The sequence below is a fragment of the Lontra canadensis genome, unplaced genomic scaffold (genome assembly GCF_010015895.1).
Source record: "Lontra canadensis isolate GAN:19392208 unplaced genomic scaffold, GSC_riverotter_1.0 scaffold18, whole genome shotgun sequence".
NCBI classification, from domain to species: Eukaryota; Metazoa; Chordata; class Mammalia; order Carnivora; family Mustelidae; genus Lontra; species Lontra canadensis.
Genome location: NW_022631012.1, coordinates 1,707,085 through 1,728,548, shown reverse-complemented (window position 1 = coordinate 1,728,548; position 21,464 = coordinate 1,707,085). Strand labels below are relative to the sequence as shown.

The window sequence follows — 21,464 nt, the reverse complement described above, 5'->3', positions numbered from 1 at the left end:
TATAAAATCCATGATTTACATTTTCTTTCCTTGGATTATTAAAAATGCTGCTCTACTGGTACATTATTTTGTAAATAGTTTTTTAGAAGTCTGATGCCAACTAATCATCTTGCTTTTGCTATCTATCTACCTATCTATTAATTATTGCTTGGCGCCCCCCCCCAAAAAAATTAGCCCTTACTAAATTTTTTATTTAGTAAGATTATAAAACTTAACATGTTTACCATGATATCACTTTGAATTGATCATTACTAATCAATGTTCACTATTATACAGTGAGTGTGTAGATTCAGGTCTTCTAAGTTTCTCCTCTAAATTGATCTATCCCAGTCCATCTAAGTGTTCAGCAGTAAAACAGACCTTCATATCCACTTTTGTTAGAGGGCAGTTATGAAGAAATGTAGCCTCTTTTTACTTTGTTAATATACTGAGTTTTTTAAAAAGTCTTAAAATCTATACTTGTTAACAGAAAAATCTCTTGAGGGCTGTCAGCTAACATAAAAGAATGGATTTTCTAATCAGACTTAACAAGAATCAGAGATCTTACCTGGTATGAAGCTTTACTAAACAACATTAAAAAAAAAAAAAAAGCTCCAAGTAAAGAGAGCAGTCTGGTACCCCAAAGGCAGCCTCATCTGTGGTGCTTTATTATAGCAGCCCAAACAGACTAAGACAGGAGTTAATGTGTTGTAGAGCACGTGCTTTCATTCCTTCCTTTCAGCAATTTGATGTGACTTTCCTTTTTGTATTTTTCTATTTTCTAAAATATTAAGGATTGAATGGGTAATAGCTGGAGGAAAAAATAGTGTAATGGAAGTGGGAGGAACAGCTTGATGATTTAGAACATGGGGTTAGAACCATTCATTTACCTGGTTGCAGCACTGGCCTGTGTTCGGATAAATTACAGGCTTCATACCAGGAGTTTCATTCATCTGAAGAAACAATGCAGTGGCCTGGTTGCTTAGATAATTGATATTATGCACGCTATCAGAGACAGAATTGAGATTTTTATTAAGTCCATTTGAAAATTAGAAAACAATGGAGATTGTATATGTGCAATACTGAGATAGACTATCGCCATGTGATAGACATATTTGTATACCCATAAGCGTCTTTTATTTTTATTATAGTAAATCAAAATTCTAGAAATATGTACTCCTTATCTGAATGTAAACAACCATTATACTTCCCTGTTTTTTGGTTCCTAACTCCATGTAGATAAGAATTATGACATATTCTTGTCCTATTTGCTGAGAAGATAAATATTGACTTACTCCTTGGAGTCTTGTCTTCTGTGTCTTCTATTTCATGTCAACATTTTTTTTTTTTCTGATGTTTTCTAATTTCTTTCAATCCTTGCATTTGTGTAATTTTTACTTATACAGCACTAAAAACTCTAGAAATCGCTCTAAATACAATCTTCTAAGTAATAAAATAATTTTGAGAAATTCTGTAAATACCCCTTTAGTCACTATGGTTCAAAAGACACAATTTGTCTTTTCTTTCTGCTGCCAAGCTATAGTTTCTCCATCAATAAAAGCTGCTTACTGAGGTTTCCTAAGTCACTACCAGCCCTGGACAACTTGACATATGGCTTTTTTTTTTTTTTTTAAACTTATTAACAGGTGCTTGTCATTTGTTGATTTTTTGGAAAAAAGTCAAGTTGTAAATTTTTTTATTACAAATTAAAAATGATGTTCTTAAAAATCTCAACTTGAGCATGTACGAAGCAATTTAAAAACCTTTAAAGGTGTATGGAGAAAAACCAGGCTTTAAAAGAAAAAATTTTTTGTAGTTGCCAAAAGAAGATATCTAGGTAAAAATAATTAAAACCCATGCTGCGTAGATAATGAGGATAGTTCTTTTTATCTGGTCAATGGGCAAAAAGCAAGCACTTAAGGTCTTCAGCTCGAATCTTTTGTTCATTTCTTACTGCTGGAATTTCATTCCTTCTTGCTGTATGACTAAAGCAGATGATAGTACAGATGGTAAGCCTCAGGAGGGGATGAAGTCTCAGCTGATGGATCGGCTGCTTTGTCTCTTTGCCGCCTTGTGGTTTAGGGTTTTCTTGGTGTCTATGTTGGTAATTGAATTTCAGTGTCAATACTGACATTGAGGTAACCGCTAACCTTGGATCTTGTCTTGATTTTCCTTACCCTCCTCATTCCTGTCCTCCCTAGGCTGTCTGTGGCAGGAAGGATGCTTGTGGAGTATGGTCTACAATCCCAATGCATGCTCTATTTCACTGGTCTACCTTGTTCTCTTGTACCCTGGTTGTCAGCATCTCCCATCAACTCTCCCTCCACAGCAAGTTGGAAGACTGGTCCAAGCCCACGGGGTCTCTGCATACAGTAAGGTGGGAGGCGACCCTGCTGTAGAGCCAGTGCTGTTAGGCCTGGCTTTCTGGAGCACTTTCCAATCCCACTTTCTAACCCCAGTCTCACTATTCTGGCAATTCTGCTGGGAATTTTGTGGACCCCTGCCTTGAGAGTATCTATAATTGTGACAGTCTGCTGCGTATTTACTGTCTTGGACTAGAACTGGACCAGGGCCTGTCATATTTGTTGCCCTCACACCCTTTTCTCCTTCAACAACATCAAACGCCACAGTCTCTCCATCTCCTACACTGTGAAGTTTTGGCAGTCAGATGCATGACTACATCTTCCTTGGTATCATTCATATTAAAGAAAACCATATCTATGTCTTACATTGAACTATTTTACTGATACCAAAACCTTTATTGTGATGACCTTCTTCCGTACTATGGTAGGTGTCGCCTATGTGGGGTGGCACTGGCCTCTCTTCCCTGCTTGGCTGCGGGTGGTGACGGGCTTGCTGTGGGCAGTACTGAGGGTGCAATTGGCTGCTGAGTCCCAGCCCTGCTGCTCACGGTTGTGGTGATGGTGACAGGCTGGCAGCTGCAGCTCCTCTCGGGGTGTGATGGTAACTAGGCTGGCGGTGGGGCTGCTCAGGGTTCCTAGATGGCTTTGAAGAAAGAAACAAACTACTTATCCATTATTCCCCATGGGTAACATCTAAGCAGAATTTAGCAGTTTAGGCATTTTCTAAAGTAAAAAGAGCAATCTGAAAAACTTGTCTCAATGACTAGAGAGGAACAGTTAAGAAATTAGATGAAACTTTGTTGTATTAAAGGTAGTCTTGATCTTGATCATTTGATCAGAAACATCTCTTCTTGTCCTTCAATATTATTTGCCTTTTTTGATCTGGATTATGTGAATGATAGCCTTACCTCCTTACCCAGATTATTTAAGCTAAAGCTGCTTTTTATTTTTTAACCTCTCTTATACTCTCTGGTTTGTGACATTCTCTCTAGTTTTGTTTCAGAAATAATAATGCCATTCTATGGAAAATCATATATATATAAATTAATCATCCTGGTAGAAATATCTATATTTGGTTATAAATATAAATCATTATAGATGTATTCCTATTCCTAGTTGATGATGTTTATACTGATGTAAATTATGACCTTTAAAATGCATGAGTATAAGTATTTTCCATTCACATAGTATCATTTTTCTAAGATGTCTCAAAACCAGATTCTGCAGTTGTACATTCTGTGGGCTCCATGCCAGGTATTTGGGGACTGGCAGACAGTCCCCAAATACCTGGAGACAGCCATGGGGAGTCCCGAGGGCCATAATCCCATGAGGACAAGACTGGACAGACATCGAGGTAATTTTTTAAAAGAAGTTATATAACATACCTCAAATTACAAGGAAAAAGAAAAAAAGAACCTTTTTTAATACTTTGAAAATGTACATTTTGTAGAAACACCATTTGAAAAATATATAAAACAGCTTTAAGATATGTTCTATATTAAAGAATAGAATTGATAGAAAAAGGAATATATAAAAGTTAGATTTTATTTATATACATTTCAGATAGAATTTTTTATTCTTGAAGGGCATCAGCAAACTGACCTTTCTTCATACTTCAGTTTTGTGTTATCAAAACTTGTACCAATTGCATTACAGTATTTTGTTCCTTTTAGTAAGAGAGAAAGGGCTGTCTTAAAAACAATATGACTGTCTCTCTCACCAAGAAGAGGCCTGAAGAAAAATTCTAGCCAAATTTTCTTTAGCTTCAGGCATTTAAGAGTCATTTGATGAGGTTGGGTTTAGATGCAGACTCCTGGGCCCTATATCAAGAAATTCTAATTAAGTTTATCTTGATCCTAGGAATGTTTATTGTTTAACAAGTGTCCCAAATAGTTCTGGTTAATGCAGTTTTGCTAGATACAATTTGAGAAGCACTGTCCTGGTTCTTTCTATGTCAGAATCAATGTCTAAATGGTATGATTTGAGGAATTTAAGTAAAACATAGCAGTGAAGCTTCAAGTTACCACATTCTTATCTAACACTCGATATAATTTGTATTAAGTGATATTTATGAAGTTAGAGAAAAAGATAGGGTCTCTTATTACTCTCTTACTCTTATTTCTCTCCCAAACACTATAGGTATTCTCTACATGCAGTGTGTGTGTGTGTGTGTGTGTGTGTGTGTGTGTGTGTGTATAAAACATTTATAAACAAAAAAATTTGTAAAAAACATTTATAAATGTTTTATACACACACACACACACACACACACTCATACTCATACACAGTTTACCTCATTCTCATTACAATAAATCAGAATTCTAGATGTATGTATTAGGTATCTGAATATAAAATGACAGCAATTGATACAGGAGTGTCAGGGGTAGAGTTCATTTGTACAATAAAAGAACTGATGGGATCAGGGAAAATGAAGAGGGCACCAGCCTAACAGGTGTGTGTCCTAGTAAGGAACTATGGAGTTAAGCAGAAGCATGGGAAGGGGCCTATTATGGGCTGGACTGTGATCCTCCAAATTCACATTTTGGAGCCCTAACTCCTGTACCTCAGAATATGACTGTGTTTAGAGACAGAGCCTGTAAAGAGGTAGTTAAGTTTAAATAAGGTCTTACGGGTAGGCCCTTAACCCAATGTAACTGGCGTTCTTATAAAAGAAGAAATCTGGACAGAGACACCAGGGATGCATACCCACAGAAGAAAGGCCATAGGAGAACAGAATGAGATCATCTGCAAACCAAGGAGAGAGGCCTCGGAAAAAAATAATCCTGTGGTATCTTGATCTTGAACTTACAGCTTTCTGAACTGTAAGAAAATTAATTTCCATTGCTTAAGCCACCTAATCTGTGACATTTTGTTAGGGCAAACCTAGCATAATGATTCAAATTTTGGTACCAAGAAGAGGGTGATGTTACAATAATACCTAAAATGTGGAAGTGGCTTTGGAACTGGACAAAGTGCAGAGACCAGAAGAGTTATGAGGTACATGATAGAAAGAGCCTAGATGGCCCTGAAGAGACTGTTGGTAGAAATATGGATGGTAAAGGTGCTTCTGATGAGGTCTCAAACAAAAATGAGAAACATCTGTCTGGAAATTGAAGGAAAGGCAATCATTGGTATATAAAGCAGCACATAAGTTGGTCAAAATGTGTTCTAATGTTTTGGGGAAAGCAGTAAGTGACAAACTTGGGTATTTAGTTGTGGACATTTTTTTTTTTTTTAGATTTTATTTGTTTATTTGACAGACAGAGATCACAAGTAGGCAGAGAGGCAGGTAGAGAGAGAGGAGGAAGCAGGGTCCCTGCTGAGCAGAGAGGCCTGATGTGGGGCTTGATCCCAGGACCCTCAGATCATGACCTGAGCCAAAGGCAGAGGCTTTAACCCACTGAGCCACCCAGGCACCCTAGTTGTGGAGATTTCTAAGCAAAGTGTTGGTAGTGTGGCCTGGTTTCTCCTTGCTGCTTATAGTAAAACATGAAAGGAGACAGATTAATTGAAGAGGTTGTTAAGCCAAAGGAAACCAGAACTTGAAGAGCTGGAAAATTCTCAGTCTATCGGTACTGCAAAAAATGAGAAGGTGTGTTTAAGGATAGCATGGACAGTAATTCCATAAGTTGATTGTGGGTGTGACTCATGGATCTGATCAGCCTCTCTGCAGAAGCCAGGGAGAGACATGGTGTTAGAACAGCGGAAACACCATCAGCTTAGACTAAAGGGGACAGGGATGGGACAAAATGAAGAAAGGCCTTTGAAGTTCTGGGATCTTATGGGTCAGGACAGTAGCACTGTCAGGTGATGAAACGTATGTGATCCTCCAGGAAAAGGGAGGAATGACCCAGAAGGCAGGCTGGTTTCCTCCTCAGTTCTAGAATGGGGCTACGGCTTTGGTTATTATGCAATAATGTGTTAATCTATCTATATACAGTGTGCCTGATACCCATCTGTTTTCATTTTGTAGCCCTAGTGATTTTTCCAAAGTCCCTTCTAATTTCGTATATTCATATGACCTTCCAATCCCATTGACTCCCATTTATGAACCATAAATTGCTTCACTTTTCTCTTAGAAAAAAAATTTAAAATGTCTTAATATAACCTATGACACCTCAAATGACCTGGCCTTTACTTGCCTCTCCAACTTCATCTTATTATCCTCTTTCTTGGTCTGTCTGGCCAAATCCAGTTGATTTTCCCATAGTTCCCACAGTCACCATTTACATCCCCTGCAGGGTTTTCCTATGTCTTGTTCTCTCTACTTACAAAGGACCTCCTACCTTTCTTTGCCTCCTTAACACCTATCAGTTCTTTAGTTCTCACCACTGAAACCACTTTCCGAGGGAAGATTTGACTATGTAAAATTTCACTGTTGTGGTCATTCATAAAACTGCAAATTCTTCACACAATACTGTAAGCTCCACAAGGCAGGGACCATGCATGTGTGTGCTCATATTTGTATCTATATACGGGCACTTCACTCCTAACAGGTGTTTTTGAATAAATGCGTGCACATGTAAATGAATGAATTAACATATAATTTCAAAGAGAATGTGGCTTTGGACTATTATTACTGTCTGCTTTAGTTCTGACTATCTTGCTTTGTTTAATACTAATCTGAAAAGCTCATATAAACATTTTTATGAGTTAATTGGTTAATTTTAACCCTGTTTCACATTCACAATGAATCTGCAAAAAAAACAAATTTATTCCCATAAATAAAGGAATTAGTGTAAAAGTCATTTCTTGAAAATGCTAAGAGGCACTTGAAGTTTGGTAGTCTATACTACTAAACGGCTTTCCCCTCTTCTTTCATCTGTTTTCTCCTCTCTCTGTCACCAGATTATTTCTTCTCCAGGGTTACTAAAGCAAGTTTGTTCTCCACCAAAGTCATTATGGGCTTTAGGAAAAAGAAAAAAAGAAAAAAAAAAGGTGCACTTCTGCAAAAGAGATTACAGGTTTCAAGCCAAATCGTGACAGTCACCAGAACATTATTACTCATTTTTACTCTAAAACATAATTGTTAAATGCTCAGAATACAGAAGGATGAGCCATACTAAAAAAGTGAGGTTGCTTATTTCCTTGAGGACACGTTTTGACTATACATTCTGAAACATACAATCACAGCAGTGTCTTACCCTTTAATAATGATGACACAATAGTTTGTTATGTTTTAATTTAGCTCCAAGAATATCTCTGGCAATTTCACATTACCTCTCCTGTGGCCTCCACCCTTCCAAGGACGACAGGCAGTACTATTTTGCTAATGCTAGTGTTTTACAAGCCAGTCTCTTACTCAGCTCATTGTGGTTTTTTTTTTCTCTCTGAAAATATTTTATAGCAGAGGAATAATAGCTCAAAAGGAAAAGACATTTATCAAACAAAGTGTAGAAAAAGGAAGACCAAGAAGAATTGCCAAGAAAAGCTTTTACCAATGCTCTGCATGAAGAAGAGTTGCAGAAGCACATTCAATGCGTGCTGAATTGGCCAGGTTCAGAGAGCCTTCAGAGAGAAAAGTTGTATTAAACTCATTTGCTTTTTTATTTGCTATTTCCTTCCCCATCTCGTTCACTTCAAAGTTTGTGCTTCTTTTCCTTTGTGGGTGCTAACTCTCATTTTGCTTTTCTAAGTGATGTAGTGTATCTGCGATAACATTCTAATTAGGCCTCTTCCAGTTATACTTAGAATAGTGTAAAATCTCAAGATACAACATTGCTTGCACCTAAAGAGTAGATGACCCATGATGGGGAAGTTCACATAATTGCAATTTAATAGAGTAAGCAAGAATACTGACCTACCCACAGGGGATCTGCCTTCCAGAGTCTGACAGATGACATTGCTGAGGATGATCAGCCTTAAGGGCTGATACACGTTACTATCACTTTCCTTGGGAGTAGTTGTCAGGCTCCAAGCAGCTGCATATCATGGGGGTTTTATCCTACGTTGTTAGATGTAGTTGATAAATTTTGCCCTAGAGGCAGACTTAATTTTTAGCACAATCCTTTCCTATGTGATTTGTAATATGATATATTGTTATTAAGTGGAACATATCTGTATATTTCTTTTAAACATGAATATGCTATATAATAAGCTCTATTCATGTCAATTAAAACAATGATTTTCTTTTTTTTTTTTTTTACTATTGCAAAATCATTATTACTAGTGGAACGATTTTTACATGGAGTAGAGAAGGTCAGCCAATTTAAAAAACACCTTAAAATATGGACATTTTCCACCTCTAGAACTTCCCATAGTCCTTCATGAGTACTGGGTAAAGTAAACTGAATTAACTGGTCCATAGTGCTAGACTGGACAAGGAACTTAGTGGCAGGTGTTCAGCCACTGGGTGACTGCCTTTGAAGCAGAAGTTGACTCTCTAGAAGTCTAATGACCTTTGATGTAGTCACACTGCTTTTGACTTTTTCTGGTATAACTCAGAATGTGGCAAAAAGGGAAGAAGATACTCTGTCCCTGAGGCACAACGAACTCATTTTGAGGTCATTCATATCTGCTAAATTCTGACTTTCTTGTATCAGCCACAACTCCAATGTTAACTGCAGTGTTACTCATAGATTATGTGGAGTCAAGGTCTAGGCCATTTCTTCTCGCCTTAGTTTTGGAGAATTTTTTCCTCTTTGCATCATATATTATAATCACAAGAGTATGAATTCAATTCAAAAGAGGTATTACTTTTTTAATAGTAAACTAATAAATCCTTTCTGCCAATTTTAATTATACTTTGGTTTCACCAAAGTGTCTGTTGATATTCTGTCCCAAGCAAAACTGATTGTTTCTCATACTTCCCCCTCTGCTTGCTTCGTACAGCAGAGTTCCATTTAAAACAACAATAAATAAAATGAACTAAAAATGTAATAAAAAGGGGAAACTTTATAACTTAATTTTCTATATAATTTCTTTAATACTCTAGCAGTAAAGTCAAGGTGTGCTTCAGAAAGACAAACATAGGCAAAAACTGAGAGCCTCTTTTGTGAAAATGACAAGGAAATCTTCTGCCCACACTCAACATTGCATAGGCTTTAACTCCATTTCCTGTTTGAGACTACAACCCAAGTGTTCCAGAGATTTAATGAATGGAAAAAAAAAATGATTTAAGACATGAAAACTAGAGCTTCTGAAGAAAAGCAAAAGAAAACAAGATCATTTTACCTGAAGCAGAAAGACTAAGGGGAGATATAATTCAAACATGAATGGAGATACTGCATAAAATATGGAAGATAGTTATTCCAATTGAATCAGGGTTTCAAATTTAGTTCCATTTGAGCTAAAATTAAATTTAGCTTTAATTTATACTAGGAGGAATTTGCAATTCATATTAAATCTTCTTAACCAGACCATAACAAAGGAAAATGAAAACTAGATATTTGTTTTGTGCTGGTCTCAGTCTATCAATAACCATTGCTGTGGTTGGACCAGCTGTTGTTGTCCTTATTGTGATTGAAAGATTCCTTTTAGTAACAACCATCAGAAAACTCTGAAAAAATAAAGGTTTACTACCAACAAGACCTGGAAATTGCAGAGCATATGTCAGGCCACACAACAAGATGGCAGGTAGAAAAAGAGTGAAACCGCTGGGGTCGGGGTGGGGGGCGGTGCTCTGCTTTTACTGGAGTCAAGGGTAGCATCCAGGGTTTTCCAGCTCACTGTTTATTGGTGAATTTAAAGCCTAAAAGTAGGAACTTAAAGCACCGAAAGAGAAAAGGGAAGTGATCCAAAGCGTCAGTTATGGAAATCAACCAGCATCTCTAAAACAAAGGAGCTTCAGTATGGGGAAGTGGCCTGGTTTTTATGTAGTTGTGTGGCTGGCAATGTGTTCATTTGTTTTTAAAGTGGATTCCTCAGCAATCGAAGCTCAAGTCAGGCACTTACATTACAAAACAAAACAAAACAAAACAAAACAAAACAAAACAACACAACAACAACAACAACATCAACGAAACAATTGTCAGGGCTTTATGTGTTATTCCTTAGTTATAATTAAGAACTGACCAAAATGTCTGATTAATGCTGCCTGAAAGCAAAGACGCACTGTGGATGAGGACAGATATGAATGTGTTTAGTGCATGTGAGACCTTCTGAAGCATGTGAGACCTTCTGCATGTGAGACCTTCTGAAGCAGGAGTGGGTTGGCCCTCTAGAAGTATGACCTCCCTGTAGTCACACTGCCTTTGACTTCCCCTTAAGAGAAACCTCATTTTCAGATAATTCATTCCTAGAAAACTGACTTAGGGCACCAGTCACACATCCTAATGCTGAAAGCTCTATTGTACACGGATGATCAGGAGACAAGGTCCAGGCTGACTCAGGTTTGCTTGTGCAATGATCACAATGGTACAACTGTTCTAACAGAAACCCCAGGAAGTCACATGACCAGACTCACATAGTGGGGAAATGGCAAGCAGAGATGAGAATTCCAATCTATTGATGCTGAAGCTTATGATCTTTCCATCATCCCACCCTATATACCTACATGAAGCTTAAAACTGCATTTCAAACTCTGCGTTTTATTAATACATGTCACTAGTGATAGCGATAAATGTTTTAGTTTTGACTGAGGTGTTAAGTGGAACTCAAAGTTTAATAATGAAACAACGAAATAGCTTCTCTTTTTTTTCTTTTTCTAAAACCCTTTATCTCTTTATTGCTAAATACAAACTGATAATTAGAAAATCCATAGGAAATTCTTGGTTCAAGGATTTATTTATATAATTGCTCCTATCAGAGGCTTTTCAAGTGTTTCATAGAGCATAGAAGAGCATAAAAGAGAAAACATGAGAATAGTGTTTCCTTTGCAAAGTGTAATGTATTTCTGAGGTCTAATGGACCCTATTATTGATTAATTAATTACTAACGAAACCCATGGAAATGAGAACATCCAGCTTACTATTTCTGTCAACTTTTTGCTGAACATGGATGGCCTGCTTTGATGACCGGTGGCCTTGGGCTCCTCACAAAGAATCCATGTCTCTAAATCAGGATGTATTCATGTTCCACTTTGCTTATATAGCTACATATATTATTTCAGTCCAAAGAGATTTTTCTGTTGTTGCAAATTTAAGGTAATTAAAATGGTTTTTAATGGCAGTAATTTTGCAGTTATAATTACAGTGTTTATTATCTTGAAGAATTTAATATAAATATATGGCAATTAGTAGTGCTCTGTTGGGGAAGGCTGAAAATAATTTGTCCTAATCTAGAGATTTTTCCGAGATCCATAATATGCATATACTAATTCCTTTTCCCTAACAATACCACTGTATGAAGTAGCTCTAGGGATTTTTAAAGGTTAAAGAAATGTTCACAGCAGGGGAGTGACAGAACATGTATGGGAAACCTAAATTCTGCAGCCATTTAGCAGGATTTTTTTCCCCACTGAATCACAGTACTGTAAAATTAGTATGTAAAATCTCATTACATTTTTTTTTGCTAGTTTATGTATTTTTAAAGTTCTAAGAAAAACTCCCCAAATTCCTCTTCCTGTACCATACTATCTTTGAATTCCTATGGAATTTCCAATTATATGTCAGTGATTTCTACTTTTGATGAGTAATTTGCATATAATATTTCAAAAGCTTCAATCCTACAAAATAATACTACTGCATGAGAAGAGTTACTTTATCCATTAGCCCATGCTGCATTACTAAATGAATTACTTTTCTTAATTAACTTGGCACTTATCAGTATATAAAAAAGCAAACAATAATGATTTTTTAAAGTATTTCTGATTTTTAAGACTTTATTCCACTTCCTTAATTCTAACCTGCCAAAAATGAAACAAATGCCTCTGGAAAAGTAATTATTTTTCTCCTTCTTTAACTTCTTTTTAATTAACTTTAAATCTATGCTGTTAAACAGGGAGCATCTCTTAATACTAAATGTGTCTAAAATGTAGAAGACAGAGATTTAAATGATTTAGATAAACATCTGCCTAGCACAGAGGCCTAAAAATTACAAAATTAGGATATGGGTGACTGAGTGCCAACAGTAGCTGCCAGCAAAAGAAAGATACTGTCTTCATCTTTTTTTCATCTTTTGTTTACTAATGAAGCAACTTAAATGCCTTCTAACCATATGTCCTTGTTTTGGAGCATGTTTCTTGGTCTATCCTACATAAAATTATAAAAACTTTTGAATTAGGGGTGCCAGGGTGGCTCAGTGGTTAAGCATCTGCCTTTGGCTCAGCTCATGATCTCCAGGTCCTGGGATTAAGCCCTGCATCAGGCTTCCTGCTCAGCAGGGAGCCTGCTTCTCTCTCTCTCTCCTTCTTTCCCTCCCCACTGCTTGTTTTCACTTTCTCTCAAATAATTATAATAAATCATAAAAAAATTAAAAATAAAAACTTTGAATGAGAAATGGCAGAAAAAAAATCTATGTACTAATTTATGAAAGACATGTTTTGTTAGAGAAAAATCAATAAATTGGAAAACTTCAGTATGAAATGAAGGACTATTGTTTTGTTTAGTTGGAATGGATTCTGTCAACAGTAATTTAAAATAATCAGTTCAATGATATGATCCCTGGTTGGTATTTAGATAATTACTATACTTATGTCTAGTAATTTTCATCTATTAAATGGAGCAGAGTGGCAAGTAAAGACAGGAAGCTTTGACTCTTAACACCTCCTCTACAGAATTTGTGTAATTTATCTTTTAATAACTGAAAGAACATGACAATAAAATCCTTACATACAAAATGGAACAAATCCTACATTCTGTATGCATGCCCAGTTAACCAAAATATCTTGAAAAAAAAATTTTTTTTTTTTTTCCACGAAATACAGTAGAATTGTGTGTGTACTCGCATGCCTTAGCTTTTCAATCACTCTAGAGAGTTAGGAAGAATAGGGAACCAGAGAATAGAGCTGAAGTTCACATTTCTTATTTTGAAAAGAAAGAGGCAAAAATATTCTTAATTATGGAAAATATGACTGTTTATCTCCAAAAACCAAGAGAATAAACTGAAATAATTTTTGAAAATCATAAGACAATTCAATATGATGATGGGTTAATAAATGTTCAAATATCAAACAGAAAACAAACCAAAAAAAAAAAAAAGGGACTATTTATACTAGCAATAAAACCATAATACCTTTGGAATAAAATTAGTAATAAAATGCGTGCAATACTTATAATAATAAAACTATAAAATGTTATTGTGATAAAAAGACTTGTGGGGTGCCTGGGTGGCTTAGTGGTTTAAGCCTCGGCCTTTGGCTCAGGTCATGATCTCAGGGTCTTGGGATGGAGCCCCATATTGGGCTCTCTGCTCAGCAGGGAGCCTGCTTCCCCCTCTCTCTCTGCCTGCCTCTCTACCTACTTGTGATCTCCCTCTGTCAAATAAATAAGCTAAAAAAAAAAAAAAAAGCCATATAAATGCAAAGGTTTTTTTTGTCTTGGATTGGAATATTTAGCATTGTAAAGAGGGTAAATCTCCCAAAATGTTTTGTTTTGTTTTGCTTCATTTTTTTTTAATGAAATTGGAACAACTGCTCAAAATTGCAGCATTTTTTTTTTTTTTGAGGGGCAGGCAGAGGCAGAGAGTTAGAGAGTTAGAGTGATAGAATACAAAATAAATCTCAATATCTGATATACTACATATGAGAAAGGCAGAAAATTCTTTCCCAAAATAAGATATACTGTTAAACTATGACAGTTAAAGTGTGGCATAGGTGAAGGAATACAAGGCATATGTATTGGTTTTCAAGTCACTGTATATCAGGCATTAAAGAACTGTGACACCTGGGAAGCCTGGGTGGCTCAGTTGGTTGAGCATCTGCCTTCAGCTCTGGTCATGATGCCAGGGTCCTGGGATTGAGTCCCATGTAGGGCTCCTTGCTCAGCGGGGAGCTTACTTCTCCTGCCTGCCCCTCCCCCTGCTTGTGCTCTCTCTCTCTTTCTCTGACGAATGAATAAATAAAATATTTGAAACAACAAACAACAATAAAACAACTGTGTACATGAGTAACAGGAGACAAATTACTAGAAGCCCTGTGAGGAGTGCCTCATCTTACTTCCTCCAGAGAGTTTTTAGCCAATGGCACATGACAGGCTCCCAGACTTGAGAAGAAGTTGAAAGTCCAGGAAAAACAAGGTGGCTAGAGTTTTCAGGAGAGAGTACTGGAGACATGAGTGCTGCACAAAGAACTTTAAGGATTTTCACCAGTTTCCCCATGAGCATTTAGCAGAGTACTGAGCAGTTCATGTGTGTGAGGAAAGTGCCTGAATCTGGGGAAAAAACCATATGATAAGGTTGGAGAAGTAGTTTCTAAGGCTCGTATGGTGTTGGGAATTGTGCTTATTCCAACCAGACTAGAAAAACTCACGGTGTGTGGGGTCTTGGGTTTAGAACTCAGGAAGGTCTTAGTATATTACTCAGTATATTAGGTAGAGTTCTCCAAAGAAATAGAACCAATGGAGTATTTAAAGAAAGACTGGGGCCAGGGGGCCAGGGGATGAATTACAAGTGCAAAATCTTCAGAGAACCTGGCAGGTTGGAGACGAGAGAGGGGTTGTTGTAGCTTGAGTCCAAAGGTGGTTGGTCTGCACAGTAAAAAGAATTGTGGAAATTACGAAGAGTCTCAGTGAGCTCTGGGACAATCTTGAGTGACTTATTATATGTGTAACTGGAATTTTTTTTTTCTTCTTGTGACTTGAGAGCTAAATTTTTCAAATTTTTATTTAAATTCCAGCTAGTTAACACACAGTGCAATATTAGTTTCAGGTGTACAATATAGAGATTCAACACTTCCATGCAACACCCGGTGCTCATCACAAGGGCACCCCTTCATCCCCATCACCTATTTCACCCATCCCCCCACCCACCTCCCAGGTAGGAGGAACCAGCAGTTTGTTCTTTCAAGTTAAGAGTCTGTTTCTTGGTTTGTCTCTCTTTTTTTATTTTTTCCTTTGCTTGTTTGTTTTGTTTCTTAAATTCCACATATGAGTGAAATCATACGCTGCCTGTCTTTCTCTGACTGACTTATTTCATTTAGCGTAATACTCTATAGTTCCATCCATGTCATTGCACATGGCAAGATTTCATTCTTTTAATGGCTGAATAATATTCTGTGTGTGTGTGTGATGTGTGTGTGTGTGTGTGTGTGTACATATGTACCACATCTTCTTTATCTGTTCATCAATCAATGGACACTTGGGTGGCTTCTGCAATTTGGCTATTGTAGATAATGCATAATGCTGCTTTAAACATCAGGCTGATGTTTCTCTTTGAATCTGTATTTTTGTATCCTTTGCGTACTTACTTACTAGTGCAATTGCTAGATTGCAGGGTACTTCTATGTTTAATTTTTTGAGGCATCTTCATACTGTTTTCCAGAGTGGCTGTACCAGTTTGCACTGCCACCAACAATGCAAGACAGCCCCCCTTTCTCTGCATCTTCGCCAGCACCTGTTGTGGCTTATATTGTTGATGTTAGCCATTCTGACAGGTGTGAGATTGTATGTGTGACTGGAGTTCTTGAAAGAGGTTGGGATAGAAAAAAAAATACTTAAAGAAAATATGTCAAGGTTTTCTGAAAATGACAATCACACAGAAGGAAAAACTTTAATGAACTCCAAGAAATAATTACACATGCTTTATACTCATATTTCTCAAAACCAGTTATAAATGAAAATATTAACAACAGAAGAAAGAGAAAAAGATACATTCAGAGGAATAAAAATATGTATTACAGCATATTTCTAGTCAAAAACTTTGTGGACGAAAATGGGGCAGTATCTTTAAGTAGTCAAGCAAAATTCTGCTACTGTTGAATTTGTATCCAGTGAAAATATCTTTCAAAAGCAAAATTGTTGTTTAACATACAAAAGCTGATAGAATATACTACCAGAGAACTTCACTTAAAAGAAGAAATGTTAACAAAAGTTCTTTTGATGGAAGGAAAATAATATGAGACCCAAATATGGTTTTATGCAAAAGAATGAAAAGCAATGGTGATGGTAACTGCATGAGTAAATAATTTTTAATCTCAAGAAAGTTTTAAAAGATAATTGACTATTAAACAAAAACAATGACTATATTGTGAAGTTTATGACATGAGTGAAGGCTCCAGGTATGACAACAGTAGCAGAGAGGTGAGGAGAGAAATGCAAGTATACTTTTATAAAGTTCTTAAAGTATATGGGAAGTACATAATATCACTAGATGATTATTGTGGAAAGAGGTACACTATGAAGCCCAAAGCAAACACTAGAATTAAAAAGAAACAGTTACAGCTAATTGAACAATAAAGTAAATAAAATGAAAGAATAAAATCTACTTAATCTAAATAAAGAACAAAAAGGGGGAAACCTGAGCCAAATGTAGATTGGGTAAGTAGAAAACAAATAGTAAGATGACAGATATAAAGTAACCATGTCAATAATCATATTTCATGTAAACAGTTTAAGTACTCCTATTAAAAAGCAGGAATTGTCAGATTGTATAGAAATCAAGACCCAACTTTATCCTGTCTTCATAAACCCCAATTTAAATATAAAGGCACAAATCTCTCAAAAGTAAAAGAATGAAAAATGAAATACAATTTGAAGATAACCCAAATAAAGCTGGGGCTATTATATTAATATCAAAATAGATTTCACAGAAAAGAATATTATTAAAGAAAAAAGTTATTTCATAACGATAAAGCGGTCAATTAATCAAGAGGACATAATAACTCCAAATATGAGCACCTGATTAAAAAAAAGCTTCAAAGTCATAAAGTAAATACTGATAGAACTGCAACTAAAAATGACAATACATAAATATAAGCAGAGGGATGTCAATATCCCTATTTCAACAGATGATAAAACAGAGAGAGAATCAGCAAGAAAATAGTAGACTTAGCAGTTTTATCCACCAAAATGACTGAATTGACATTTATAGAACATTCTACCTAAAAACAGCAGAATACACATTCTTTTCAAAGGCAAATCAATTATTTACAAAGAGAGACCATATTCCGGGCCTTAAAACAAGTCTGAAAAACTTTAAGTGAATTCAATTCACACAGTGTATATTCTCTGACGACACTGTAATTGAATTAGAAATCAGCGACAGAAAAATCTCTTTGGAAAACAGTTTGGCAGTTTCTTAAGATAAACACTTACCTACCATATTATCCAACTATTCCATTCTGAGGTTTTTTTTTTCAAGTGAAAGGAATATTTATATTTATACTTTTTAAAAGATTTTATTCATTGAGAAATGGAGAGAGTGAGGGAAACAGTGAGAGAGACAGAGAGAGAGAGAGAGAGAAGGAACAGGGGAAGGGGCAGAGGGAGGGGGAGAAGCAGAATCTCCACTGAGCTGGGAGCCGGACTGAGGGCCAAACCCAGGACTCTGGAATTATGAATTGAGCTGCAGGCAGATGCGTAATCTCACCGACTGAGCCACCCAGGCACCCCAGAAATATTTATATTTATACAAACACTTCCACTTACATATGCATAACAGCCTTTTTGTAATAGCCCAAAACTACAAATAATACAAATGTTCATCAACAATTGAACAGATAAATTGTGGTATATTCATATAATACAATACAATTCAGCAATACTTTTTTTAATTTAAAAAATGAATTTTCAAAACATGACAATCAATACATGACAATACATGATTAATCTCTAGATAATTATTTTGAATAACAGAAGTAAGACACAAAGAGTACCTTCTATATTTATAAAACATTAAGAAGGGCAAACTTACCAGAGAGAAAACAGATCACTGGTTTCCTGAACAAAGTGGGGGTGAGGAGGAACAAGAGGTAGAATTTACTCAGGGGTATGTAGAAATTTTGTGGGTTATGGATATATTCATTATCTTGAATGTAGTGATCATTTCATAGCAGTATTCACGGTCAAAATTTTGCAAATTTTTTCTTTAAGCATGTCTAGTTTATGTCGATTATATCCAATGAACCTATTAAATAAGAGGCAACAGACACCAGCAGGAATACTTAGAAGTATAAATATGAAAATATGACCAACATCAACAACAAAAAATAAAATTTAAAAAAAAATGAGAAACTTTTTTTTTTTTTTGCTTGTCATATGAACAAAGATTTAAAAGTTTGATAATAGTGCCTATTCCAAGTGGGTTAGGAAACTGGCTTTCATATTTGTCATTGCTTGAAATATAAATTGATACACTATTTGATAGTACTATTAAAATAAATTTTAATAAAATAATAATAATAATAAATAATAATAATAATAAATAAAATTTATTTTAATAGTACTATCAAATAGTGTATCAATTTATACAAAATTTATATAAAATTATATATATTATATATATAATTTTATATATATAAATATATAATATATATATTACCTATATTTTATATATATAATTATATATATTTATATATAAATATAAATATATATTATAATTTATATATATATAATTTATTTAGGCACATTTAAACCCAGCAGTTCCATTTGCCAAGGGCCTTTACATTTACATTAACACCCAGGTGCTCCGTATATTTATATTTGGGAAGTCTTTTATCTTCTTAATTTTCACAAACTCAGGTATGCCCTTAAGACACCAACTCCCCTGTAGACCTCTCAGTTGGTAGCTGCTTTTACTTTCAGTCTTTCTCCACTGAGACTGGAGGTATGGTAGGTTTCCTTATTCCTTTTATTTTTTTTTTTAAGATTTTATTTATTTATTTATTTATTTGACAGGCAGAGATCACAAGTAGGCAGAGAGGCAGGCAGAGATAGAGGGGAAAGCAGGCTCCCCGCTGAGCAGAGAGTCCGATGTAGGGCTCGATCCCAGGACCCTGGGATCATGACCTGAGCCGAAGGCAGATGCTTTAACCCACTGAGCCACCCATGTGCCCCGGTTTCCTTATTCTTTATTGCCACATCTTTATTGTACATAGACTGTACCATCCACCATCACCTCACCCTGAAATTTCCTTCATTCCTGAATGAACTAGCTTTTGGCCTAGAGTCACTTTCTGTAATTCTACTCATATAGAACTTGTGATCTGCATATAGATCGATGATAGATAAAAAGATAGATGATAGATAGATAGATGTTAGATAGAAGATAGATAGATAAATGATAGATATAGGTAGATGGATAGATAGATAATGATAAATTGATAATCCATCTAACACCATGACCTCTCAGTTTCTGGCCCTCTTCCCACCAGTGATTTATCATATACTCTACCTCGGTCACTCACCTCGTGAATATAGTCTAATATATTGGAATTACCACCACCAACAACCTCTCCACAGAATCGGTTTCATGTTTCTCCCTTTGATTCTGGAGACTATCCTGACAACACTCCTTTCACTGATGCAGGGCCCAAAATTCACTGAAACATCACTTTTACTGTAACTTTCCTGATAACCCCTCTGTTCTCCTAGTCAGCTTACTTAAATTATATCCAAAGTTCTACAAACTCTGCCTATTCCTATGCAATTAATATGGCTGGGGAAAAAACACATAACTACACTGAATGATCTTACTTTAAACCTCAGTGGGTCCTTAATGAAACCCAGTAACTATTCACTCTCCTGCATCCCTAAAAAAACCTCTAATATTTTTCTCTTTTATCTCACTTTCATCTATGTCTCTACTTTTATTTCACCAAGAAAATCAAAGCAGCCACATGAAAACTTTAGTAATCCTCACCCATCACATCCATCTACTTGCAAAAATGTGTGTGTGGCAAGGGGACCTGAGCGGCTCAGTCAGTTAAGCATCTGCTTTCGGCTCAGGTCATGATCCTAGGAGGGATCGAGCCCCATGTGGGGCTCCTTGCTCAGCTGGGAGTCTGCTTCTCCTTCTCCCTCTGGCTGCTGCTCGCCCTGCTTTTGCTCTCTCTCTCTCTCTCTCTCTCTCTGTGCCAAATAAATAAATGAAATCTTAAAAAAATATATACCCATATACTCAGCCTTTTATTCTGTCTGATTTGTTGTCTTTTTCTCTTAAACATAAGAGTCCTGCAAAAGTCATCCTTAGACCTCTTCTTTTACACTTATCCCTTTGGTGATTTCATCAAGTCTATGTCTTTCAATACCAAGACCTATATGTGGATGACTCTGAATTTACACACACCCACACATACACAGTGTAGCATTCAGAGGAAAGACTGACATATATACCTTTTCTCTGATTTCTACACTGATATAACCAAGTGCTTTCTCAACATTTTCATTTTAATAGCTAGTAGGCATATTAAGCTTAAAATCTAAAACTAAGCTCCTGATCTTCACTACCGCTTCCTCAAATCTGCATTTCCCACCATATTGCCCGTATCAACTGATGGTAATATTATCCTTCCAGGTGGTCAGACCAAGAACCTTGAAGTTGTTTGTTTGTTTGTTTGTTTACTTCTCTCTTCCTCCGATTCTACATCCAGTTCATCACAAAATATGGTTGGTATCACCTCTTCTATCACACCAGGCTTCTAACCGTCTTTCCTCTTTCAGTCCCTATTCTCTTAAAGTTTGTTCTGGACATGGCCACCAAAGTGATTCCTGCAAAACATAAGTCTAATCTGTTACTCCTATGTCCAACTTCACCAAAGGCTCTTCATTTTATAAAATGGAAACCAGTATTTGTCCAATGAGGTGCATAATCTGCCTTTTCCCTCTCTCTCTGAGTACACCTCTTACCATTCCTCTAGCTCAGCACTGTCCAGTAACAATATAATGTGAATCACACATACAATTTTAAAGTTGTTAGTAACACATTAAAAAAGTCAAAAATAGGCAAAATTGATTTGACAGCATATTGTATTTAACCCAGTATATCACATATATTATTTCAACACATAAGCAATATAAATATTTTAATGAGATAGTTTTTGATAGTTCAAAGTACATATCATATTGCATTAGCTCAGTAGCCACATGTGATTAGTGGGTACCACATTGGACAACACAGTTCTAACTGGTTTCCCTCTAGCCACACTGGTTTCTTTTATATTTCTAGAACATGCCAGTCTATACATTTGCCTCATAGCCTTTGCACCAGTTTTTTTCTTTTTCTGAAACCACCTCCCATAAATATGTATATGGCTTGTTCTCTTTCTAGTCCTTTTTCACATGTCACCATCTCAATGAGTCCACGCCAGAC

At 36.0% G+C, this 21,464-nt stretch overlaps 1 protein-coding gene and 1 pseudogene across 1 annotated transcript in view; one reads left to right on the top strand and one right to left on the bottom strand.

Annotated features, from left to right (window-relative positions):
• The window catches only part of SPAG16 (sperm associated antigen 16), a 1,004,614-nt gene that overhangs the window by 633,427 nt on the left and 349,723 nt on the right, over window positions 1-21,464 (top strand). The window lies entirely within an intron of this gene.
• Window positions 1,965-7,911, bottom strand: LOC116869217 (annotated as a pseudogene).